The sequence below is a fragment of the Garra rufa genome, chromosome 19, assembly GCF_049309525.1.
Source record: "Garra rufa chromosome 19, GarRuf1.0, whole genome shotgun sequence".
Classification (NCBI taxonomy): domain Eukaryota; kingdom Metazoa; phylum Chordata; class Actinopteri; order Cypriniformes; family Cyprinidae; genus Garra; species Garra rufa.
The window spans coordinates 27088196-27115914 of NC_133379.1; the positions used below are offsets into that span (position 1 = coordinate 27088196).

Sequence of the window (27719 nt, forward strand, 5' to 3'; positions counted from 1 at the left end):
GTGGACGTATCACTATACCTTTAGGTTTGCTGTCAAAAATGCCAGTGTGAACGCTAAGCAGACTAGGACCAAATGTATCATTTTCGTTTTTAGTCCGGACTAAACTCAGGGTTTCTGCAGATATGAACAAGTGAAATTTAAGACTTTTTAAGACCTTTTTAATACCACCTTATATGAAATTTAAGACCGAAACCTGTAATGGAAATAGATATTATATTACATGCATACATGTCATATTTAATGTGTTTAATGTAAAAAGTAAACCCAATTTCATGGCTTTCATAAATTAAATTTATTACTACGATATACAGTGAACTTTTCATATCAGCAGATACTATTCCACACAAACTATCCCCATAAAAGTACCACTAGAAATATCTGATGTAAAAAAAAATCTGAAGCAATATTTTCATCAGTGCTCTATTAGCTTTTACATCTTAAATCTGCATATTTGATTTACCTTTATAACGGCCTTTTTTTTTGTTACTTTTGAAATGTATGCATTACCTTTGAAATTTATTTTATGAATTTATCAATAAATTCTAAATGGCTGTTAGCAGTGAGATTACATAATTTACACTGTAAAATTAAAAGTCAGATTAATGTTTTAAATACATTTATTGATTTATAAATATATAAATTAGAAATGTTGGGTGTGGAGGCATACTTTTAAACACACTAAACTACCAGCAGGTGGCGGTAAGTCACTTCATGAGCGAGTTATTTCAACTGATTCGAGCAAAACGCTGAATCATAGCAAAACGTTGCTAGGAGAATGCTTCTGCTGCGATCCTTGTTTGGAACTATTTTCATTGGTGAAACAGAACAAAACAGTGGAAATATTTTGTCTAATATGTAAGTAACTACTTGTATATTGAGCTAAAATTAATGTAACATTTGTAATTGTGAGAATATTCAGCAAAAAGCTCACTTGGTATGTTACTGAACTATATCATGTTATAAATAAACTATACATTTTAAATTTTTACCTCAGTGTGTTTCTTTAGAGTGCTGTTACATTCATTTGTTTTAAAGTATGTCACAAATAGACCAGAAATGCACTATCCATTATCAATTTCTGTTTATGTTGAATGTATTAAAATAGGAATCTTTCTTGCCTTTCGCTGCTTCGCTAGTTGTTTTGGTCACTTCAGTTTTAATCAGACAGTTTGTTCGGTCGGGCAAGTAAAAAAAAAAATATTTCAAAAGTATCTCGAAGGCTGGCGGTCAGCTAGCTCGACCTATATTTATTATTATTATTGAGAACATTATATACAGAAAAAGGTAGTTTGACCTGTATTCTGCTACTACGATTCTGTCTGAAGAAGCAGTAACTTCCACAGAGGGAGGAAAAAAATCTACAGTTGTTAGCAACTGGCCTTAGCCAAGCCTTATATTCAGTTTTTACAAGCCAAGTATCACTAAACTTGCACTTCCCCATAGCTAAAAAGTTAAATCCATTTTACTTCTGCGGTACAATCCGAGAGAGACTTGCGCCAATAACAGAAAGCTGATTGGCTATTGCATGTTGGTCTCATTTGTAGTTTAAATACAGCAAATTATATTTGGAATAGTGAAATAAAGAACTACAACACCACGGAAACAACAAAAAGAGAATTTAAATGAGCTTTAGAGGGAGCGTTACATGGACATCGGAAAAATAAGACCTGTGTAAAATTATTTAAGACCTAGAACAGCGAATTTAAGACTTTTTAAGGCCTAAAATTTTGATTTTTAAATTTTAGACTTTTTAAGACCCCGCGGAAACCCTGTAAACTACAAGTGTGAACAACCCTTTAGAATAGTGTCAAAAATAGTTCATCCAAAAATGAAAATTCTGTCATTAATTACTCAGCCTCATGTTGTTCCAAACCCGTAAGACCTTCATTCATCTTCGGAACACAAATATATATTTAAGATATTTTTGATGAAATCCGAAAGCTTTTTGACCCTACATTCAAGGCCCAGAAAGGTAAAACAGACCATGTGACATCAGTGGTTCAACTGTAATGTTATGAAGCTATAAGAATGACACAGAAGAGAGGAAATTGTTGAATAAAGTTGTTATTTTTGTTTTCTTTGCGCACAAAAAGTGTTCTCATAGCTTAAAGGTGCCATAGAATGGAAAATTTACCTTGGCATAGTTAAATAATAGCAGTTCAGTACATGGACATGACATACCATGAGTCTCAAACACCAACATTTCCTCCTTCTTATATAAATCTAGTATTTGCCAAAGACCACCGAAAAATAGGTCAATTCCAACATAACATAGACTGTTACGAAACAGTCGTTGGAGATTGTTAATAGTTACGCCTCCAACATTTGCATCGCCCAATCATCGATAACGTCAGCACATCAGCAAAACAAGGCGAGTCGCTCAAGGGACACGGTTAGCTTAATGCTAGCGCTAGCCTGTTACATTGCTATACATAGGATTTCACTTACCACATAAACAGAGAGATGACTGCGCTGATGATGGTGAATGATGGAGAAATAACTGCACGGATGATGGTTAATGATTTACAGATCTTGAGAATCACTGACGAGCTCAACTTCTGTGGTAAGAAGCACTCCCTCTGCATTGTAACTTTACACAGAGCACATGCATCACAGTATGAGCATCATGAGACTAAAATGTCGGCGATTAAACATGGCAGATTCAACAAACCGCATATTAAAAGCGGCTAGAGCTCCTAATTAAATATATATTTTTATCCAGAGCATTTTATTCTAGGGGCAAATCCTAGGGTTGTAAATGGACCTGTAAAACCATTTCTGGAGATTTTTTCTTTTTCTCGCCCTTTCCTATGCCATATACCTTCTATGTAGATATCAGAGAACAATTTTAAATATTCTCTCAATGCATTCTATGGCACCTTTAAATTACGGTTGCACCACTGATGTCACATGGACTATTTTAACAATGTCCTTACCACCTTTCTAGGCTGTTTGAACCTTTCAGCTGTGTTGCTGTCTATGGAGACTAAGAAAGCTCTCGGATTTCATCAAAAATATCTTAATTTTTGTTCCAAAGATGAACAAAGGTCAAATGAACAAACGAGGGTGAGTAATTAATGACAGACTTTTCATTTTTAGGTGAACTATCCCTTTAATGGAAGACTGGAGTGCTCACGAATCAAGTCTGAAACAAGTCTGAAAAGAGAATGACTAGCAAAGGCAAAGGTGCTTAAGCAACCGAATTGGTTGTTGAGAGCATTGAAAGATTTAGAAAAAGGAAGGATGTGTATTCCAGAAAAAAATAACAAAAAGGACAATCTTTAAAGTGTACGGACAAGTGTACCAGTTGTGGTTTATGCTTTATAGCGCACCAGAAGAACACAAATGACTTTCTGACATTATTAGCCATGACATTATGCACTGCGTAGCTTGTACTTACCAAAGTCTTACATTCTAATGTCTTGTTTTTCACCTCTCTCTCAAGAATCTGACACCTTTTCCTCCGCTCGTTGACCTCTGACTCCTAGAATGATGAAGAACAAAGAGTAAAGGACATGCCCAGAAATAACTGATTTAACTGACAAGATTCAAATACATATTTCATAACAGAATAAATGAACGATTAAGTCAGTGTTATCATTTAAAAAGATGGTTCACTAAAAAATGTAAAACAAAAATCTGTCATTAATTACTCAGCCTGATGTCGTTCCAAACCCGTAAGACCTTTGTTCATCTTCGGAACACAAATTAAGATATTTTTTGATAAAATCTGAGGGCTTCTTGACTAGACAGCAATGCAATTGACACGTTCAAGGCCTAGAAAAGTCATAAGGACATAATAGTCCATGTGACATCAGTGGTTCAACCTTAATTTTATAAAGCTCAGAGAAGCTCTGTGTCAGTCTTTGATATGCGACAGTTTTACACATGTGCGTGGTACTGCTGACACAGGAAGTTGAACCATTGATGGTTGAGGTTGAAACACTAATGTCACATGGACTATTTTAACGATATCCTTACTTCCTTTCTGGGCCTTGAACGTGGTAGTTGCATTGCTGTCTATGCAGGGTCAGAATGCTCTCTGATTTCCTCAAAATAACTTCATTTGTGTTCTGAAAATGAACAAAGGTCTTACAGGTTTGGAACAACATGAAGGTCAGTAATTAAAGACAGAATTTTCATTTTTGGGTGAACTATCCCTTTACCTAAAACGACTGCATTGAAGCAGATTCCAGATACAATAAACAGGGAAGATACCATATTTACTCAAATGAAACAACAAACTCACACAGATAAAAAGCTACATCCCAGACCTTTAAAGAAGCTGACTTCCAGAACAAAAATGTACAGATAATTTACTCACCCCCTTGACATCCAAGATGTTTATGTCTTTCTTTCTTCAGTCGTAAAGAAATTATGTGTTTTGAGGAACACATTTTAGAATTTCTCTCCATATTGTGGATTCTATGGTGCCCCCAAGTTTGAACATCCAAAAAAGAAGGGAAAGAAGGGTCTTATCTAGCAAAACGATTGGTTATTTTCTAAAACAATTGGCAATTTATATACTTTTGTAACCTCAAATGCTTGTCTTGTCTAGCTCTGCTTTACAAAAAAAAAAAAAAAGAAAAAAAAAACCGATGTAGGGTGATTGTGAAGTTGGAGGACAAAATGAGATGGGAGGTTTTCAAAATCATTTCACTAGATAAGACCCTTCTTACTCAGCTGAGATTGTTTAGAGCCCTTTGAAGTTGAATTTAAACTGCATTTTGGAAGTTCAAACTCGGGGGCACCATAGAAGTCCACTATATGAAGAGAAATCCTAAAACATTTTTATCAAAAACATAATTTCTTTATGACTGAAGAAAGAAAGACATGGACATCTTGGATGACAAGGGGGTGAGTAAATTATCTGTAAATTTTTGTTCAGGAAGTGAACTTCTCCTGTAAGGGCAGTATTACTTTAAGAACAGTGTCAGACAGGCCATTTAGCATAAAGAATGTATCTTGGTATGCCAGAAAGAAAGCTCTGCAAGTGTGTGAGGGTGTGCGACACCTAACGATGGGTGTTTTAAAGAAGCGATGTGTAGCATTAGGGCTCTTGAGGCAGGGGCAGAGAAGGAACAGCTGGGAGCTCAAACCTAGTGGTGTGGAAGTAACAACCGTTTCATCTGTGTCAACATGTTACACAGCTGAGCTTTCCTAAACCGAGGGCTTTTTCACCCAAACCAACCTCATTATAACAAGACAACACCTTCCATTAAATGAGATGAACGAGAAAACACTGATCATTTATCAGAGCTATTAACACTGTACAGTAAATCCTTGCACTGCTCGATTGGCGAAAAGACAGCATCATCTCTGGCAAGTCGGAGGGAGCAGTCAAAGCGGTATGCATTGCGTGCTTGTGTGCGTTTTACAGTGGGGGAGGGGACTCTGGGGTTGCTATAGAAACTTACTCATCCAGGTAGCATGTTAACCATGAGAACGGGCAGCCTATTTGGCGCTCATTTACAATTCATTGTTAAACTCACCGGGTACGGCAAACTCCCTCCACTTGGAAAACGGTCCTAGACTGTGAAAACACAAAATGGTTCATGTGTAATTGTACACCCTGAAAGGAATCACCATGACGTGGGTCATTTCAACAGGGAGGAAGTGGATCTCTATGGGAAGGAAATCTCGGGTTTCGCCTTTCTATCTGCTCTGTCATTATAAGATACCGTTATGGCTCCATTAACCACATCAACTGCATTATCAATTTATATATGTCTGTCTTATGCGAAATGGGGGCAGAGATGCCTCGGAGGGGGTCCGTGTTTGCGAAAGGGTTTCTCGGGAAGCGTAGGATTATTCAGGACTCTCTCCTACACATTTTGAGAGATAATCTCTGGAGTGGGGGACTACAGGGACACTGCCTGGGAATTCAAAATAGACATGTGTGGTGTGCCCACCTCCTCTGTGCCTCATAACCAGAACTGGTTGCCATTCAGCACAAATGAGGGGAGGGACAGAGAGCAGGTTAAGGGTAAAAAATTAAAAGAAATCTCAACGCCGCAGAGAAATTTAATGGTTGTATTCTAATCTCCATGTCTTTCTCGTGACACTCACATATGTAGTGGTGGAAGCTTCCTCCTGTGAACCCCAGAGATATATGCATGGGGTGTGATAATGATGCTACAGTGCTCAGGATGTCAACATGGTGATTGATTTATTCTTGGCTCAGCATCCTGCCGTCCTGAGACTCTTGGTGCCAAGAAGCCTCTGAGTTTGTTAGGCTGTGATTATCAGTGCATCTCTGTGTTTTTAGCTTGCTTTAAAGGAATAGGTCACCCAAAAATGAAAATTCGATTATCACTTAGCTTACTGTTGTTCCAAACCTGTATGAACTTTTTCTTTCTATTTTGAACCCAAGGCATGTTGGGTTCAAGATTGTTTCAATCAACCATCTATAAAGTGTTGCCTTATTTTGTCATATTTTTGTAGAACAACCCATAAGTTAACATCACCCTGGTACTGATTTTCGATTATTGCAAAATATAAGCTTTGAGACCAATGAAAGTTGTAATGTTATCATCAAAAAACAACATAAAATTTTGAATAAATAGGCTATTTTCTGTCCTGTTTTGACCCCCTCATCGAAACACTCTGTTTAAATAGATGTGGCGGATTGTAAACGTGGAAGCTGGGCCTAAAACTAACTTTCTGCCACACCTGCCAAAGGCAAACTCTTTTTTTTTTTTTTTTCAAAAACAAGCATTACTACTACAATGACTAAACATATTTACAGTGTTTTTAATTTGTCTTGCTATTGGTTTCCCTTAATTTCACCTATTAATTATTGCCATTCAACTATACAGTATAACTGAAAGCCATTATTTTTTACATTTAATAGGCTCTGAAATATATAACAACTTTTAGCGCAAGTAAACTATAAATTGTATATGCATAAACTATACAGAACAAAAGTTGATCAGTGACTAGGAGCAGTCGAGTGATTTCCCCATTATCCCTTTAGGAATTTTGACGGCTAAATACAACCACCAGAAGTAAAACGCTAACTTTGCATGACTTCAGCATTATCACCATTACGCTTCTGAAAACTCTTTAAAGTCTACAAGTCGATAAATTTGAGCTAGAACAGTCTGCAAGAGCATGATATACTGTAAACACAGCGAGGCAGTAAAAGCAGACTAGAGAGAATATGCAGTTTCCTATTCCGTGTGATGAAGTTTAATCGCCCAAAAAACCTCTGTAGTCCCATTTAGCCGCTTGTTAGCAATCATCTTTTTAAAGACACATAAAAGCTTTTTAAAAAATCAGGGTAAAAAGTGGGGTAGTAATTACGTATTTAGTGTCTTAGAATAAAACATAAAAATATCTTGAGTTTGTGTTGTAGTCCACAGACCTTATCTCAGGCATTTAACCAAAAAACCCATTGACTCTGGGACGATGGAACCGGTAGTTTCTGCAGCACTCTATTCAGTTTGACTATTTCTCTTAACATTTATGTGCATTATCGCTAGAAATAGGCCACTTTGAATCACTTTGACAGCATCAAGGATTTTGAGGCAGCTCAGGATGACTTGTTAGCTGGGTATTAGAGTACCGTCATTTAAGCCTGTTTCCCCCACCATCCTAAAAAAGAAACAGTGATGAATCTGGCTGAGACTCAAGGCTCAGTTTGGCATTGAGAACATCCTGACTGACTTTGAATGTACGCTAGCTTAATGTATTAGGATGCTCTCTTCTTTGGATGATAACTCTTGCAAATGTCCTGGAGCAAAGGTCCACTTAATTAAGACAAAGACAGAGGACTTTTACATTAAGATTTACATTTCCAAAGGGAATATGCAACGCAATACTAATGATGTACATTTACAAAGACGATTACGGGTCTTGCTCTAACTATGCACATCAAAACATCCGCTTTAAAAGGTAGTGAGCAGACAAAGACACGTTTAATTGAGACAATGTGCTGACTGACATATTCTAATCTTGCAAACAGCAAATAATGCATTCATTCACATGACCGTCTGAGTGCATTGTAAGAGGACCAGAAGGAGAACACAGGGCGTGGGGTATTTTTAAAAAAGTCAATAACTATTGAACAGCAAGTGTCACTCAGCAAAGGCGGGGGATTCGCTGTAACCATGACAACCGGAGAGATGCAGTGAGGCAGCAGGCTGCCCAGTTTAAAAAGTCTGACCCAGGACAACCCATAAAACCTAAAATCACAGTTTAGGAAATCTCCAACATGCTGCACTAAAAAAGTAACACATTTTGATAATACATGCATATTATCTGTTATCATGTTTGAGAAAAATTGCTTTAGTTCTTGCATCATCCTTCATCATGCATCTGAAATACATGATATATGAACTGGGGCAATACCTCGCTATGAGCATATATACTGAGAGAGAGAGAGAGAGAGAGAGAGAGAGAGAGAGAGAGAAAGAGAGAGAGAGAGAGAGAGAGAAAGAGAGAGAGGATTTACTATGCTGCACAGCTCCTCATGCAGAAACACACACTGGAATCCCCACAGCCAAGCTGCAGGCAGAGGAAGGAAAGTGAGAGAAACAGAGAATTGCAGCAAAAGGATAAATGAGAAGAGGAAGCATTTACCGTCTCAGTTCCAAAGGCTCTTAAACCTGCTCAGAAAATATTCTTTCCTTTCCCTTCTGCACTCTTCCTCTCCTCCTCCGTCTCGCTTCCTCTGGGCGTGCAAATGTCAGACAGCGGTAACGGCAGCTCTCTCTCTTTCTCGCTCTCCTTCTCTCTTTACAAGGCCTGCTGCATGCTGCAGAAGCAGAGGCACAGTGCTCCCCCACCATACGCTACGGTCTGCCCTCCATCCCCTCCCTGAGTGACTGATGCTGAGTGCGGGTGGAGGAGAGAGGAAGTGGGAGGGGAAATGATGGAAATAGGCTGTCGAGTGGGCGGCAACTCCTAAAACCATGATCCCTCCCTGCCGGTACCAAACCTCCATGAAGAGGTGAAACAGACGCTAGGAGTAGGCGGAGCTAATTGGGAAAAATCATTAACGTGTTTTTTGGCTTATGTACTCCACAAACACATCAGCAGGGATTGACGCCTAACGTTTATGCATCTACTACTAAATTTACATACTTTTGTATAAATTAACATTAATTAATTATTGAATTAACATTAACCATTATTAATAAATGCTGATAAAAGGGTTAGTTTACCCAAAAATGAAATTCTGTCATTAATTATTCACCCTCATGTTGTTCCAAACCGGTAAGACCTTTGTTTATCTTCAAAACACAAATTAAGATGGTTCAACTTGAATTTAATAAAGCCACGAGAATACTTTTTGTGCGCAAAGAAAAAAAATGACGACTTTTTTAACAATTTCTTAATGGAACTGGCGTTTTGACGTAGAATGCATTTCTTAGGCTACGTTTACACTAGTGCATTTTCGTTTTTAAAAGCAGAACTTTTACTATGGTTACGCCTGTCATTTACACTACTTCAGCGTTTTCGACCCTTGAAAACTGAGACTTTTAAAACCATTTTAGATTGAAAACTCTGGGGTTGTGTTTCAGTGTAAACGGACCAAAACAAAGACATTTAAAAACGATGGTGTGGCTGCCCACATTTTTATTGATTACATGATTACATATTTTTCACACAATAGCAATAAATTATTAATAATTATGATTCTCTTTAATTCCCCTTTTTATCTTTTACATTTTCATTTCTAAAATAGTCAACCACTTATATACACTTATATGCACAAAGTCAAGTTTTACAGACATTCACACATAGACTAGTCATTAGTCTGGTTTCCACACCGCATTTGACCAACATATATACAAAAATCATTTCAGGTTTAAGAATTTTTCAACATTGCATCAACTACTGATGAACTATGAACTGTTTGAATTATCACTTATTGAATGTTATCACTTATGTGTTATTGAAAGGCTTTTGTCTTTTAAACTCATTAAAATACACAATTTCTTATTTTCAGACATTCACAAACTTTTTGTCATCTGAACCTCTTTCATCTATTATATTTTAGGGATGCACCGAAATGAAAATTCTTGGCAGAAACCGAAAACCCGAAAAAGAGGAAACCAAGGCTGAAAACCGAAAACCGAAACACCGAAAGAATTATGGCAATTATTAGTACCATTGAATTTATGGCTATGACCGTGTACTAATCTTACTAAAATCAAGGCATTGCAATTGCATAAAACAATTATTTAAACAATTATTATTAAAACATTTAAACAATTATTATCAATCAAATATTATATTACTTAAATAACATATACATATATTTTACAGCCTTTGTTTAAATTGTTTAAATTTTTATAACACATTATCTTGTGGATCCATAAGTTCACATTTACAACTCATGTGTTTCTCTTCCAGCAGGAGGCGCTGTCAGAATGGTACACAAAGCAGCGCAGCAAATGACTTTGAAACGTGCAGCGCTCATATTTATTCAATGAATAGCCTTTTGAAGTTTCATCGCAATTCTTGTCTTTCAGTCCCCACATTTAAGACCACCTGAAATCATAATTAAGACTTTCTTAACCCCTAAATAGCACTGCAGTCATCAATGAAAATTAATAGTATTATTCAAGTCTTTCAAAAAACAACCCTTACACAAAATACGTTTCTTTTAATTTTTTTCCCACCATGTTCAGGGCACAAGAAAAATATTAGGGGACTAAATTAATATCAGCATATAAAGTATAATTGCCTCTCATTGTCTCTGAGAGAATGCACGTCAGATGCTGAAAGCACTGTCAGTTTTTACTTTCGCTTTAACATATTGTGCAGTTTTCAAATTGCTTGTGTGATATCCATTGGCTCACCTCCATGGTTTAAAACATAAATATTTATAAAAATACAGTATATAGAAAAGACATATCTTTAAAATATTGTGACGTAACATCAACGTAAAGCCATTGTTTTTCACTCACTGAAAGCAACATCTGCCTTGATCTCTGCTCTCATCACTGGCTGCACGCACGACTGCAGACACACCCCCTCTTGAAATTTCGGCATTACATGTTTTGCAAATCGCTATCCGTAGGACTTTCTCAGATATACTGAAATACGTCCACACCGCAGACGTGTTTGCGTCAACATACTGTTTTGGCCGAGTTGTTTCGGTGATAAAAGTCTTTCGGCCGAAAACCGAAAATGCCCTTTTGGGCCATTTTCGGCCGTAAATTTTCAGTGGCCGAATATTCGGTGCATCCCTATTATATTTACTTTAAAAGGGTGGTTAATCAGCAATTCTGTAAAAGACTATATCTCCCTTTGCATTGAACTTTAAGTATTGTAACTTTGCAGATGTTGCTTATGTTCAAACAGCAACATTACACACTAACTAATGTTAAAGGGATAGTTCACCCAAAAATTTAAATTTGATGTTTATCTGCTCTCCCCCCAGGGCATTCAAGATGTAAGTGACTTTGTTTCTTCAGTAGAACACAAACAAAGATTTTTAACTCAAACCGTTGCAGTCTGTCAGTCATATAATGGCAGTCAATGGTTACCAAATCATTAAGAGTAAAAAAAACATACATAGACAAAACCAAATTAAACCCTGTGGCTCGTGACGATACATTGAGGTCTTGAGACACACATGTAATCCTATTTTGTCATGTAAATCTGTAAATCATGTTGAAACACAGTGAAAACGTCAAAATGCCGTTTTAAAATGAAAATATTACTGTAAATAGAGCCTTAGTTCATTGTCTATATATTCTGGATTAAATAAGTAAGGCTGGGCAAAAATTGCGAGTCATCCTCTCTATCGGAATCTTTAAACATGTTTACGAAGACTGTTTTATGTACAGCGTGCATAAAACATAGGTGCATAGGTTCTATTTCAGAACGTCAGCTCCTGCGTCGACAGTATCACTCGAATAAAGTTGTTTTTGTCTTCTTTGCACACAAAAAGTATTCTCATAGCTTCATAAAATTAAGGTTGAACCACTGATGTCACATGGACTGTTTTAAAGATGTCCTGACTACCTTTCTGGACTTCGAGCGTGCCAGTTGCGTTGCTGTCTATGCAGGGTTAGAAAGTTCTCGGATTTCATAATCAAATTTATTTATTTGTGTTCCGAAGATGAACGAAGGTCTTACGGGTTTGGAACAATACGATTTAACATATTTGACGATTTGACATAACATATCATATTTAAAATAATCATTTCTGTTTTATGCTCTCTTTATCAAAGCAAAATCACCACACTAATACACACACAAAGACATGTACAGAGGCTCGTGTTACCCTGCTTTAGAGGTACCGACCTCATTCCTTCGCCGTCTGCTGTAATCAGCACTGCTTTAAGGGAGTCCCACATCTGAGAAACCCTGCAGTCAGACTGATACCTCTGCTTGCAAACATGACTAGGTATAAAATGATGCAGGATGTGGCTTTCGGCTCGCTCTAAGAGGGAGGACTACGCGCCGCATCGAAATAGAGCTGCTGGTGTAATGGATACGAAGCATCATACCACAAAGCTTTTAAAGCGCCGATAAAATTGTGGGATTCCATATGTATGGGGGTGGCCTATATAGATTTCCAGTTAAAGGGAGTGCATATACATTACAGAAACAGCGAAGACAAGCACGCTAAATAATAAAATATATGTACAGATACAAACTTAACACTGTGTCATGGTTTTGTGGCAGCTAATCTGAAGTAATGACTTCTGCTCTTGGACCACAAAATCTGTGTAGCAATGGCCAAAAAAACATTGTATGGGTCAAAATGATCCATTTTTCGTTTATGCCAAAAATCATTAGGAAATTAAGTAAAGATCATGTTCCATGAAGATATTTTGTAGATTTCCTACTGTAAATTTATCAAAAATATTTTTTTTGTTTAGTAATATGCATTTCTAAGAACTTCATTTGAACAACTTTAAAGGTGATTTTCTCAATATTTCGTTTTTTGCACCCTCAGATTCCAGATTTCAAATAGTTGTATCACAGCCAAATATTGTCCTTATTTATTCAGCTTTCAGGTGATGTTTAAATCTCAGTTTCAAAATATTGAACCTGGTTGGACTGGTTTTGTGGTCCAGGGTCACAAATGCAGTTTCATTGATGGTTTGAAATATTTATAGTTTTATAAAAGTATCTCAATTCAGCATGAAGAGATTAACAGTGTAGGAGTAACTCTCCAGAGAGGTCTGGGAGAGTCTAGAAAGTTACTGTTTACTTTTACTTCTACAATATGTTTTTGATAGAAGCTTCTCTACAAACGATAACTTTAGAAAGATGTTAGTAAGACATGCTGCAAAAATGTGTTATTATGTTTCATTTAATTGTTTACACAACTCAAATATCTAACTGAATATAGACAATACCCTTACGCACTTGATGTTAATATGAACATAGCAGAGTTTTAAACCCTTGACTGTAAGTATCTCTATGGGATGGTTCAATTAGAGAAACAGCAGACAGAAAAGAGAAGGGATATTCGCTCCAGAAACTAAACCGAATATCTTCCCTGAAGGTGTTTTGTTGTTTTCCTCTCCCTTCCATATACAGTCACAGAGGCACGCAAGCAGCAGAGGAATAAATATTAATCCCAGGTTTTAGTTTACAGGCAGTGATTCATTCTGTTTTGGCAACTGGCATGCAGAAATCAATTGTGAAAATTGCTTTCAGAGAACTGAGGTCACAATATTATTCCCCATGGCCAATCAGGCTCATAATATACGACTTCCACATAATGCCGTGGGTTTTAAGAAAATAGGCAAGTGATTAACAAAACTATTATTTAAAGAATGAACTTTAGTGTAATGTTTCTTGTTTAAACACAACATATTTAAAATGCAACTAGAAATGCACAAGATATTAGTATCAGTTACTAGAGATATTTTAATTGATCACCATCGGTTTAGATTAGATTAGATTAGATTCAACTTTATTGTCATTACACATGTACAAGTACAAGGCAACGGAATGCAGTTTAGGTCTAACCAGGAGTGCAATAAGCAGCAAGTGCAGGATAAAGGTATAATTTATAAGTTATAAGTGCACTTATAGGAGATATGTACAGGGGGAAGCTATGGATAATATTTACAGATGAAGTACTGTGAACATAATTTACAGATGATAATTAACTACAATTAGAATGTATAAATAGATGAACACAATATACAGGTTGCTATTAACTATAATGTAAATTGCAGGTAGATTTGAACATAATATACAGGTTGCTGTTTACTAAAGCAGAATTTACAAATAGACATGTGTAGATATAGATTTATCACAGATTTACAATATGTATATATGCAAAGGAAATGTGCATTTACAAATGGGTATGTACAGTGTAGTGCAATGAATATTAAGTAGTGCAATGGTAGTGGGGAGAGTGTAGGGTGTGTGAGGGGGGCAGAGGTGTCAGTGGGGGGCAGAGTTCAATAAGGAGACAGCTCTGGGAAAGAAGCTGTTCCTCAGTCTGCTAGTTCTTGTCCTGTGGCATCTGAAGCGCCTGCCGGAAGGCAGGAGAGAAAACAGTTTGTGGGCGGGGTGAGAGGAATCCTTAAGAATACTGCGTGTTCGACGCAAACAGTGCTTCTTCTGAATGTCCTCAATGGATGGAAGTGGAGTCCCTATGATGCGTTGGGCAGTTTTCACCACCCGCTGCAGTGCCTTACGCTCCGCAACAGAGCAGCTTCCGTACCAGACTGTGACACAGTTCGTAAGGATGCTTTCTATCGTGCAGCGATAGAAGTTCACCAGGATAGCTGAGGACAGCTGGTTCTTCTTAAGTGTTCTCAAGAAGAACAGGCGCTGGTGAGCCTTCTTGACCAGGCTGGAGGTGTTGGTGGTCCAGGATAGGTCCTCCGAAATGTGGGTCCCCAGGAACTTAAAAGATGAAACAGACTCAACAGCCATCCCATTGATGTGGATGGGTTCGTGTGAACCTCTTCTTCCCTTCCTGAAGTCCACAATGAGCTCCTTGGTTTTGGTGGTATTAAGGAGCAGATTATTGTCTGTGCACCACGTGGCCAGGTGCTGAATCTCCTCCCTGTAGGCAGTCTCATCGTTGTTGCTGATGAGACTGATCACCGTAGTGTCGTCTGCAAACTTGATGATGGTGTTAGATCCATACACAGGCCTGCAGTCGTGGGTGAAGAGGGAGTAGAGGAAGGGGCTCAGCACGCAGCCCTGTGGTACTCCAGTGTTGAGCGTGAGAGTAGTGGAGGAGATGTGGCCTGACCTACAGTAACATGCTGAGGTTTATTGGTCAGAAAGTCCATAATCCAGTTACACAGTGAAATGTTAATGTCCAGGTCTCTAAGTTTAGTGATTAACTTAGAGCAGTCATTCCCAAAGGCGGGGTCGCAGGAAATATTGTATGGGTCGCCAAGTCGAGCACTATTTTTCAGTGCGCTATATACTCTTGATTAAAATTTATATGTGTAGTTCACCTATTAGCCGCACGAGGGAGCTCGTTGTTTTCTTCTTCTGCTTTCTTTTTTTTGTTGTTGTTCTTTAGCTGCGCTCTGCATCGCCTGTTTCATACTCCGTCTGCAGTGCGTATGCGTTGCGTATTTTTTTCTGCACCCATGTTAACGGATTGGAGCGTTCACACTGCACGCGGTTGCAGTCCAGCAGTGCGTCCCAGAAGCAGTGCGTTTGCAGCAGAGCAGTGATCATTTCGGCAGAGTCTATTTTTTGCTGTGCTGCAAGCGCTGCATGTGCTGAATTAAAGTGACAGCGCATTGTTCGCTGTAAAAATGAACATGGATTGACACGAAAATGTCCCATAAATGCATATAAATGAAGTCCACTTTTTCACAGTCAACACGTGGCTTTTTGGCTAGGTTTAAAATAAGGAAAAGTGCAGTTTTAAAGAAAAAGGCAACATAATACGTGCACTTGTCCAGGCAGAAAAGTTCTTTAAAGCATTGTTTTTAATAAAGATTTAATGCGAAAGAAAAGCATGAGAGCCGACTGTTTCTGTCTGTGATAAGTTTTAATTAAAATATTTTTTGATAGCCCAATTTCAATTAGAAAAGGAAGCTTTAGCCTCCCTATGTTGTGTTTAAATGTGTTGCAACTTGCTTGAGCAACTTAATATACAAATCTAGAAGTCAAGTGCATTGAATAATATGTTGTTTTTATTGAGTTTAAACGTGAAAATGTCTGTTACTGTATTAGTGTACTGTGATAAAAGAGGATCACAATGCTGAAAAAGCACTTGTGGATTTGAAATCAAAATAACGGATAAATATTGTGTTTGTGGTAAACAGCATTTTCTGCAAATCTGCATTTTACTTAAATAAAAAAAAATGTGCTTTGTCAAATATCTGTATCTCTTTTAAATAGTTAAGTGGAAGCATGACCTTAAAAATGGTCACACATATTTTGTTAATGCATAAATTCTCTTCGTGATATATGAACTATATGGGCTTAATGTTTATTGGGTCACAAGGATTTATCGACTTTAAAATGTGGGTCCCCAGAAAAAAAGTTTGGGAAACACTGACTTAGAGGGTCTGACAGTGTTGAATGCTGAGCTGAAATCAACAAACAGCATTTGTGCATAAGTGTTTGTATTGTCCAGGTGTGTGAGTACAGAGTGCAGCGCTATGGAGACTGCATCATCTGTGCTCCTATTAGAGGATGGATACCCGAGCCGAGCCCGACGGTACCCGACGGAACCCGACGGGCCGGGCCGGGTTCGGACAGATATTTAGAAAGGATGCTCGGGTTCGGGTCGGGCTCGGTTACATCAGCGCGATAGTGCGCCTGTGTTATAACAGCGCTTTTTGCCCCGTGTGCACTGATGCGCTCATCTGTTGACATTTCCGAACGCCTTCCTACAGTTGCTTAATAAAAGCGGGCTTTCCACACAAAAAACTGCACGTGTCATTAGTATGAGAAAAAAAAAAAGATTTTAACTGTGTCGGGCTGGGATCGGGCTCGGACATAAATATCTTAATGCCTGTCGGGTTCGGGTCGGGCTCGGTTACTGCTCTGTCGGACGCGGGCCGGGCTCGGACAGAAAAATGCGGCCCGATCCGCACTCTAGCTCCTATTGCCACGGTAGGCAAACTGGTGTGGGTCCAGTGTGGATTGGAGGGAGCCCTTGAGGTGTGAGAGGACCAGCCGCTCGAAGCACTTCATAATGATGGGTGTGAGTGCTACAGGGCGGTAGTCGTTCAGGCATGTTGGGTTGAAGTGTTTTGGCACTGGCACAATGGAGGTGGATTTAAAACATGTGGGAACAGTTGCTTGGGCAAGGGACATGTTAAAAATGTCTGTGAATACCTCAGCAAGCTGCTCTGCACATGCCCTCAGTACGCGGCCAGGAATACCGTCTGGTCCAGCAGCCTTGCGCGCGTTGATCCGGCTCAGTGCGGTGTGTACATCAGAGGAGGTTAGTGTGATGGGTGAGTGTTCGGTTGAGGGAACGATCTTGGTGGCAGTGTCTGTATTGTCTCTCTCAAAGCGAGCATAAAAGTCATTAAGCTCATCCAGGAAGAAGACGTTAGTGGCTGTGGGGGTGGAGTAGCTGGGTCTGTAATCGCTGATGGCCTGAATGCCCTGCCACATGCGTCGAGGGTCAGAGTTAGAAAAGTGCTCCTCTAGCTTAAGTTTGTAGCAGTGCTTGGCCTTTTTGATGCCCCTCTTCAGATTAGCCCTGGAAGTGCTGTAGGCCTGTGCATCACCTGATCTGAAGGCAGTGTTGCGTGCTTTCAGCAGGAGACGCACCTCCTTGTTCATCCATGGTTTCTGATTTGGGTATGTGGTGATCTGTTTCTGGGTTGTAACACTGTCTATGGTAGTATTAATGTAATCCAAAACAGAGGAAGTGTATCTGTCAATGTCCGTGTGAGAGCCACAGGTGGTCTGAGAAGCAAACATACTCCAGTCAGTGTGTAGAAACCTGTCCTGGAGTGTGAAGTCTACCTCCGCTGGCCACACTTTGATGGTCTTCACTGATGGCTTCACACGGTTGATGAGGGGTGAGTATTTGGGGGTGAGGAACAAAGAAAGGTGGTCTGATTGTCCCAAGTGGGGGTGGGGGGTCGCAGTATAGGCTTCAGCCATGTTTGTGTATACATGGTCTAAAGTTTTGTTTCCTCTGGTGTAACAGAAAATGTTTCGGTGAAATTTGGGGAGTACTGTCTTTAAGTTTGAGTGATTAAAATCCCCCGCAACAATAAATGCAGCCTCCGGGTGAGCAGTTTGTTGTTTGCTGATGGCCGCATGAAGTTCGTTCATAGCAAGCTTGGCATCAGCATCAGGAGGAATGTAAGCAGCAGTTATTATGGTGGAGGTGAACTCCCGCAGCAGATAAAACGGTCTACACTTAACCATGAGAAACTCTAGGTTAGCTGAGCAATGTCTCCCAATTATAACAGAGTTCGTGCACCAAGCTTTGTTAACATAAATGCACAATCCTCCACCTCTGGTCTTACCGGAGTCATCTGCCGTTCTGTCTGCCCGGAATGTGTGAAGCTCCGCTAGAGCAATAGCACTGTCCGATACATCGCTGTTTAGCCATGTTTCAGTGAAGATCATGACATTACAGTTCCAAAGTTTCTTGCTGTGGTTGATGCGGAGTCGAATCTCGTCCATTTTGTTCACCAGCGACCGTACATTAGCAAGGAAAATGCTGGGTAAAGAGAGCCGGTGTGGTGTTAGCTTTAGCTTAGCTCTTAGTCCTCCGCGCTTCCCCCGTCTTTGTTTACGGTCGCGTCGCCGCCTACGAGCACTTCCGCCCGGGCGGGTAGAGTGCGCAGCCTCTGGTGTTCTGATGATCTCAGGGATGAGTTGAAGATTGCTGATGAAACTGTCGGGAATGTACAAACCGATATCCAAAAGCTCCTGTCGGGTGTACGATGTAAAGGCACTACTGTTCGGTACAAACAGACCCGAGATGAGCAGGTAAAATACTGCAAATTTGCAGAAACTGGAGAGACACTGAGCCTCGCGATGTGTACGCGCCGCCATCTTGGTCTAACATTTACATTGCATATTTAATTTAATTAACCCTATTTTTATATAAATAGTAAATCTTCAGTCATTTTTAGTCATCTAAATAAATATCTAAAACATTAATAAATCGAATAAAATCTTAAATGTAATATTTTGCGAATTTAAAAATGGTTGTCCATTTTAATGAAATAATATGTAAATTCTAAAATCAAACAAATGACCAATTTAATTTACTTAACTGTAATATTTCGAGAATAAAGCAGAAATTATGAGAAAAAAGTATATTTAAACGTAATCTGAGTTAAAACCGTAAAACCTAAAACATTGCTACCATATTTTTTACAGTAAAATTCTGGCAACCACAGCTGCCAGTTTTTTTTACCGTAAATTGTGCAGTGCAGTTTTATCATGAAATACAAATTATAAATGTGTTTTCCTCTTTATTTCAAGTTTATAGCATTATATAAACGTGAAGGAACATTAGAAGGAATGGGAAAAAAAACAGTAAAACAGAATAGCCTATAATTTAATAAAACCAATGTCTCACTGTAATCGGAAAGACTGACTTACATGCCATTTAAACGGAGGCAAATACAGTGATCTGTCACACCACATTAAACAGCATGAAAAACACATTATTGTAATAGATTGTTTGTATTTCGATATAAAACTGATTTTGAAAGCTAAGACTTTGGAATATCTCCCGAGGCTCCAAAACCAGGCCATTTGTATGTGCAAAAGGCTAGAATATATTCTTAAAATATTATAACTTTAATCTTGTAATTGCTACAAATTAATTATCATAATTTTGATTTTATTCTCAAAATATTTTGACTTTATTCCTGAGACAATTCTACTTTATTCTAGAAAAATTTCCACTTTATTCTCAAAATATTTCAGTTTATATTCTCATAATTTCCACTTTATTCGCGATTTAGTTTGACTTTATTTCCGTAATATTTTGACTTTATTCTCATAATTTTGACTTTATTCTTAAAACATTTAGACTTTTTTCTTGAAATATTTAAACCTTATTCTCGTAGTTTTAACTTTATTCACAAATTTTTAACATGGCACAGATAGTTCACCCAAAAATGAAAATTCTGTCATTAATTACTCACTCTCATGTTATTCCAAAACTGTAAGACCTTAGTTCATCTTCAGAACACAAATTAAAATATTTTTGATTAAATCTGAGAGCTTTCTGGCCTTGCATAGACAGCATGACACGTTCAAGGCCCAAAAAGGTAGTAAGGACATTGTTAAAATAGTCCATGTGACATCAGTAGTTCAACGTAATGTTATGAAGCTACGAGAATAGTTTTTATGCGCAAAAGAAAACAAAAAATAGACTTTATTCAACAATTTCTTCTCTTCTCTGTCAGTCTTTTGATACGTAGCTTCATAACATTATGGTTGAGCCACTGTGTGAGTGATGTTGCTGTCTATGCAAGGACAGAAAGCTCTCGGATTTCAAAAATATCTTAATTTGTGTTCCGCAGATAAACAAAAGTCTTAAGGTATTAATGACAGAATTTTCGTTTTAGGGTGAACTATCCCTTTAAGTACAGTTGTCTTTATTTCAGACGACACTCAAGCAAATACCAGCCTACATCCTGAAATGTTCACTTCAAGTTATATCGCGTTAACATTTCAACACAAGATTGCAATTAACGACAAGCACTGAGTGGGCACATATTCAGCTGGAGCTATTGCTTCCTGTCCTGGTCTAACTTATGAGACAAGGATCTGAAAGAGAATGGACCTCCTGCTCCAAATGACTCCAGCGGTCGATGCAATGGAGAGGAAAATACAGTTAAGCAAGCAGCATGGCCCGGCTAAGAGATCACTGTCTGGGTCTAATTCTATTAGGGGACATGACAACCCAAGCCAGGGCCCAACCCTTCAGATATAACCCTCTCCTCTCTTGACTGGCAACATCCTTCCAGAAAAACACTCTGTGTACTCCTTTCACTCATCTAAATTCTCCACTGAAACATACTTTGGCTCAGCTAATTAAGTAGATGTGCCTCTCTCCGGACTGTTATTACTCTGTATTAATTATCTGCTTTTGTCATTATAGTCATGACTGTTATTCACGAAACTAATTATACTACAGCCAGGCTTTTCCACGGCCTTCCTTTCTCCACAGGACAGGCAGAGCCATGGAGATGAGGTGGGCGGTTCCTAAGCAGCAGCAGGCGTGAGACACTTCCTCTGGAGACAGAAGGTCATTCCTCACCACAGGTTCACTCTCCACGCTGTCCGTCAGAGGCGGTCGCCTGGCAACCAGCCATAGGACTCGCACTGCAACGACTGTCACGGCATATTCGCCTGGTTCACCGCTATCACAACTGAAGCTAATAAATGAAGAGGTGTGATCATTTTGAATCTGAACCAATGCCAGCCTTGGCAGACTTGACTTGACTTCAGGCTGGTTTTCTTTAGAAAAAGCATGAAAAATCTAACAGTGTGTTAAGTTTAATATAAGTGAACCCACTTTCAAAGCAATACACAAACCCACAATATTTGAAAATATGCTATGAGTGTGCTCTTACGGAGACATAGTTTCCCCTGCCTACTTATAATACAATTTATTAAGTAAATAATTGATAGTATGCATTACCTACTATGGTGCTGTTGCATTTAAAGCACTTCTATCCGTTAAGTCACATGAAAGCACAATATCATTTAATTTGTCCATATACACCATATTTTAAGTCTGCTAAAGCATAAGATATCATTCTGTACGATTTTAGGGATAGTTCACCCAAAAATGAAAATTCTGTCATTTATTACTCACCCTCAATCGGTTTCAAACACATAAGACCTTCGTTCATCTTCGGAACACAAATTAAGATATTTTTAATGAAATCATAGAGCTTCCTGACCCTGCATACACAGCAACGCAACTATTAATTCAATTCAATTACCTATTAATTAATTCAAGCGCCAGAAAGGTAGTAACAACATTGTTCATTAATTTGCATTCATTAATTTTTTGCACAAAAAGTATTCTTCATAAAATGAAGATTGAACCACTGATGTCACATGGACTATTTTAACAATGTCCTTACTACCTTTCTGGGCCCTGAATGTGATAGTTGTGTTGCTGTCTATGCAGGGAAGTGACATAACAGGTTTGAAATGACACGAGAGTGAGTAATTAATGACAGAATTTTCATTTTTGGCTGTTTAATACCAGAAAATGAATTAAGTTGAATTAAGTTCACAAAACTAGTCTGAATAATTTGGTCTGAGTTTAGTTCACTGACTGAAAAATACGGTTGCAAGAGTGAACAGCCCCCTGAAGATGATCAGTCTTCTTCAGAGATGCAAAGAAGATAGTCATACAGGTTTGAAACAATATGAGTGTAAGTAATGACATGATTTTCATCCCTTTCACCATCCTCTTAAAGGAGAAGTTCACTTCCAGAACAAAAATTAGCGAATAATTTACTCACCCCCTTGTCATCCAAGATGTTTTTGTCTTTCTTTCTACAGTCGTAAAGAAATTATGTTTTTTGAGGAAAACATTTTAGGATTTCTCTCCATATAATGGACTTCTACGGTGCCCAAGAGTTTGAACAATTTAAATGCAGCTTCAAAGGGCTATAATCGATCCCAGGTGAGGTAGAAGGGTCTTATCTAGCGAAACCATTGGTTATTTTCTAAAAAAAATTGACAATTTACATACTTTTTAACCTCAAACGCTCGTCTTGTCAAGCTTTTCGTATACTCTGTGTATTCCGGTTCAAGACAGTTAGGATATATCGAAAAGCTCCCATCTCATTTTCTCCTCCAACTTCAAAATAGTCCTACATCGCTGTTTTACCTTTTTTTGTTGAGGGCGTTTGATCTGCACATTCACTTTGTAAACGCTTGGTCGGTACTTTTGCAACAATTTAGGACAATTTTGAAGTTGGAGATGAGTGGGAAATGAGATGAGAGTTTTTCGACACACCCGGTCATGAACCAGAGTTGACACAGAGCTAGACAAGATGAGCATTTGAGGTTAAAAATATATATAAATTGTATATTCTTTTAGAAAATAACTGATCGTTTCTTCCTCGGCTGGGATCATTTAGAGCCATTTGAAGCTGCATTTAAACTGCATTTTGGAGGTTCAAACTCGGGGGGCCCCATAGAAGTCCACTATATAGAGAGAAATTCTAAAATGTTTTCCTTAAAAAACATAATTTCTTTATGACTGAAGAAAGAAAGACATGAACATCTTGGATGACAAGAGGGTGAGTACATCATCTGTAAATTTTTGTTCTGGAAGTGAACTACTCCTTTAAAAAAACTTTTGCTTCATTGCAATTGCTTAATTTCCAGTACAGTTCTAAAGCGTGTTCTAAAGTAGAGCAAACTTTCTCAGCGGTGCTCAAGCTCGCTTAAATTTGTGCATGTCACTTCCCATCTCCATTCAGCAGGACGAAATTGATCTGTTGCAACTGAGGCTTATAACAAAAGCCATTATTATGGTCTGTCAGTTTTCCATTACCAACCTGTCCTCCCTCACCAGTGGGCTTGTTGCCAGGGCAACAGCTCCAGCCTCACACCACTTGGAACACAGTAGACAATTCAGGGACTTCCTGAGCATTTTACCTTACAGAAAACAACTGTTGCTGTCACTCATTAAGCTTCTCACCAGGAAAAGAGGAGTTGCAGACAACATGCTGAAATCCAGAAGTGTGATTATTGCCAAAAACTGAACAAACAAGCAACTTACCAGAGATCTGTGCTGCTGTTTCTGCTGTCTGAGAGTGGCTAGCTCTAGTTTAAGAGCTCGGTTCTTGTCCTCCAAGAGGCGGCAGCGATTCACATGGTGGGCTGCGTGAGAGGCCAGGTGCAACGGCTGGGCCTCCTGCTTCAGCTGCAGGGGAAAAGAGCAGACAGGTCAGTGACTTACCAAGCAAACGTTCAGAATGAACACAGTGGACATAATCCTGCATCTTAAGTTAACTTTTATTCAATTTTAAAATGATTCCTTTTAATCTCAGACTATAAGTAAACCACTTGTATGCCTGTATTTCTCTGTAGAACAATCAAGCTCTGAGGTATTTTTGGATGTTGTTGGGCTAATCAGTTTAGGAAACCTGTGTGAAAACAGTGGTGCAAAAGTGATCTCATGACAAAAACGTACCTGTGGAACTTTTTCACAAGGCGCAAAATACGTACCAATAAGTACATATCACTGCAGTTTCCAACAGAAATGAACACTAGAGGCGGTAAAACAGTGAGCACTTGTAATCGTTTTCGTACACATTTATGATTACAGCTCCATACTTTTCGCTTTTCTGGATGTGACACGGTTGCTCAGTAGCTCAGCCGGCACGGAATTGAACTTAAAATGCGTAATCCTTGATGACTCATGATGAAAGAGCAGAAAGTTGAGATATTGAAAAACAAGCTAAAGCGGCATGCTTGCGATTGCTTTTTTACATCACGTTGACTTTTGTTCATACTATCGAGTAGGTTTAGGTGTAGTGCAGATGGTACGTTATTTTAAAACATCACTAAGTTATAGCACCACTCAATGGACATTTCAAGTCAAAACTGCGGTGACATTCACAAAACCAGTGTCACATAAAACGTACCATATGTACGTTCATCTGAAAAAAAATTAACGCTCTTCTAGCATCTTCTAGCATTCAGATCGAATATGTCACGAATTACGGAAAAGTTCCCACAGTAGGGCTGCACAATTAATCGATTTTCTAATCATGATCATGATTACAGATGCCACGATTACGTAGTCGTCCAAACCCATGATTACAAAAAAAGTTGTTTTTTTCGTGCTTAAGAGGTGTGTTTAGAGCATGTCAGGTTCTGAGAGGATAATTGATGTTGTTATTGTGTGCACATCAAAATACAGAGAATAATTAGAATGAATAATTAGAATTATTCCAAATTTTGAATGCATTTTAAGATAACTTTTCCCATCAACTGGTCATAATGCACAACACCGCTGTATGCTGTGTCAAAGACTGTCGTACACTCTGATGTACACAAGCACAGATGAGAAGCACATGGTGGAGCACATGAGAGACGCTCTGGATGAAAGCGCACTTTCATTGTCTGCCAGCAGATGGTGCTAAACATATGCAGCTGTTACACCAAAAAACCCGCAAACAAAACAGCTTTCAAAATAGTCTTTCAGATTTGTGTATTTGCTACGGTGTTTTTTACTTTTTAATCAGGACTTCAACATGCCCTAGATATTGTTTGAAAGTGTTTTGATTCTTTATTGTTCGGTCAAACTTTACATTAGGGCTTCATTAGTTAACATTAGTTAGTTCACTAGTTAACATAAACTGCCAATTAAATTATTCTAAACATTCATTAATCTTTGGTAATAACAAATTGTGAAAATCAAAAGTTGTAACTGTGTTATTTAAAGAGCTAACAGGAACTAAGAGTTGTATTTTTTAACAAAGATTAATAACGTATGTAGCAAATGTGGCTATTGCTTATTGTGAATATCATTGCATTAACTAAGGTTAACTATGAGATCTTACTGTAAAGTGATACCTATTGGTCTTTATAATTATTTAGCACTTTAATCTGTGTAATTTTTTTAACCCTTTACATTTTTTATGTATTGCTTTATCATATTTAAATGTTCAGCTATTTTTGTTATAAAAAAGTTATTAAACCTTTTATACTGTACTATGACACCACTTTTTGCAAATAAATTTCAATATCTTGATAATACCGTATACTGTGATAAAAGCATAATCAGTTAATCACAACATGAAAATTTATACAGGCATATCCCTATGCATATTGCATCTTTTTACTGTTTTTATTTAAAGTAACCAATGTATCGTTAACATTTGTGGCAACGAGAAAAGCAATAAAGTTTTTTCAGGAAGAGTGTTATATAAAAGCTTATATAAAATTATGGCATGCAGTTGATTTAAACAATGAAAAGCTATTTAAAACACCAATCAATGTAAATTGTGCTAATCGTAATTAATAATCGCAATTACAATTTCAAGGGAATAATCGACAATTATGATTTATGTCATAATCGTGCAGCCCTATCTCAGCTTGAAAATGACACAGTATATCTTTCAAGGTTTAATACGTAAACAACAAATATCTGAAATTCATATTTAAATATTAAGTTTGAGTAAACTCCTTTAAAAAGAAAATGAACGAAACAGTGGGTGTAAACACAAGATCCTAGTTAAAAATCAATCTTTGTGATGTTACTTATGCATTACACTGCTACAGTTTAAGCTGCAAGGAATCACGCCCAGGTTATCGAGCGTTTGCTTGTTTTTTTTCTGATACTTGCCAACTTTGCAGTGCTGACAGGAACTCTGGCACTGTAATGAAGCTGAAGTACTGCATTAGAAGGGATCTGATCCCAAACCAGACCATTAGTAATAACCTACTCACTCAAGAGATATCAGAAAAAATTCACTACAAAAAGCTCTCTTGCTAAAAACTATGACATTTATTTTACTCTTACACCTTCTGCGATTGCTGAATCCCTTTTGAAGTACATAATTCATATGTTATTAGTGCTAAATCTGTTTAGCCAGTTGATATAACATATAACTGAGCTGCACAGTGCCAAAGTCTCTATAGCACATTTTACAGTTAATTCGTTACTGCTAAGTAAAATGCACTATATATATGTAAGAACCCGTGTTATCAATATAACCATTACGAAAACATATTACAACATTTACTAGAGACACTCAAGACCACTTTATGGTAAAAATATGTAGCTTCCTTGACAGAAACCAGATCAGCAGAAAACAGATTGGTACGATCAAAGAAGATTTTGAATGTCCAATCAAGTTTTGAAGCATGCAGATTAAAACGAGCAGTTTCTGTGCCAGTCATTAGAGCCTCTAACAGTTTAAAAAAGTACTGACTATTAAACACATAGTGGCAAACATCCAATGTGGCTCTTACTGAACCCTGAGAACAAACGTAATAAAAGTATATGGTTTAAAAGCACGATATAGCTAAGTTAAGGTCTTGGCCCACATAAATGCAACCTGAAAAGCTGCTTTTGTCCATTTGACATCATATCTCTCTCCCCATTTTTCTTAATAATCTTGTATTCTGCGACCTACAAAATGTAGCACATAATATTTCATCATACAGTGGTGGCCAAAATGATTAGAACACTAGTATTTTCACCAGCTAAAAAATGGTTTGAAGTCAAGTTATTTCTTTTGCTGTAGTCAGTAGAAAATATCAGTTTACATTTCCAAACATTCATTTTGCCACTTCATCTGCCTGGAATGACATGAAGAAACAGAACAAACTGACACAGACTAAATCCAGAGGAACTGAGGCAACATCTCAAAGTTGCTTCAAGAAACCTACCTGCAAAGCTACAGTACTGTTCAAAGTTTTAGGCACTTGTGTAAAAATGCTGTAAATTGAGGATTCTGCCAAAAATAATATCATAAATACATTTTCTTATTTAATTAACATCAAGTAACTAAATTAATTCAACATTTGTTGTGACCTTTGCGTTTAAAGCATCTTTGCCCTAGCTTTGAAGGTAGGTCTCTTGAAGCATCTTGGAGGCATTGCCACAGTTTTTCTAGATTTAGTCTCAGTTTGTTCTGTTTCTTCATGTCATTCCAGACAGACTGGATTATGATGATGAGATCAGATCTCTGTGTGGAGCACTGGCTGTTGTCAGACTTTTTGTGCAAACAAAAATCTCACTGGATTATTACAATTAATGGCAAAATGAATGTTTGGAAATGTAAGATGATATTTTCTACTAAAAGACTACAGCAAAAGATGGAAAT

General features: G+C 37.9%; 1 protein-coding gene across 1 annotated transcript in view; it reads right to left on the minus strand.

The window, feature by feature from the left end:
- Nucleotides 1-23793, minus strand: part of rimbp2a (RIMS binding protein 2a) — a 56081-nt gene extending 32288 nt beyond the window's left edge. The window contains exons 1-2 of the mRNA XM_073824016.1: nt 23660-23793; nt 3401-3484 (exon numbers count right to left, since the gene is read on the minus strand). The gene's annotated coding sequence lies outside the window, so the exon portion shown is untranslated. The remainder of the gene's footprint in view (nt 1-3400; nt 3485-23659) is intronic.
- Between the last annotated feature and the right edge of the window lie 3926 nt (nt 23794-27719).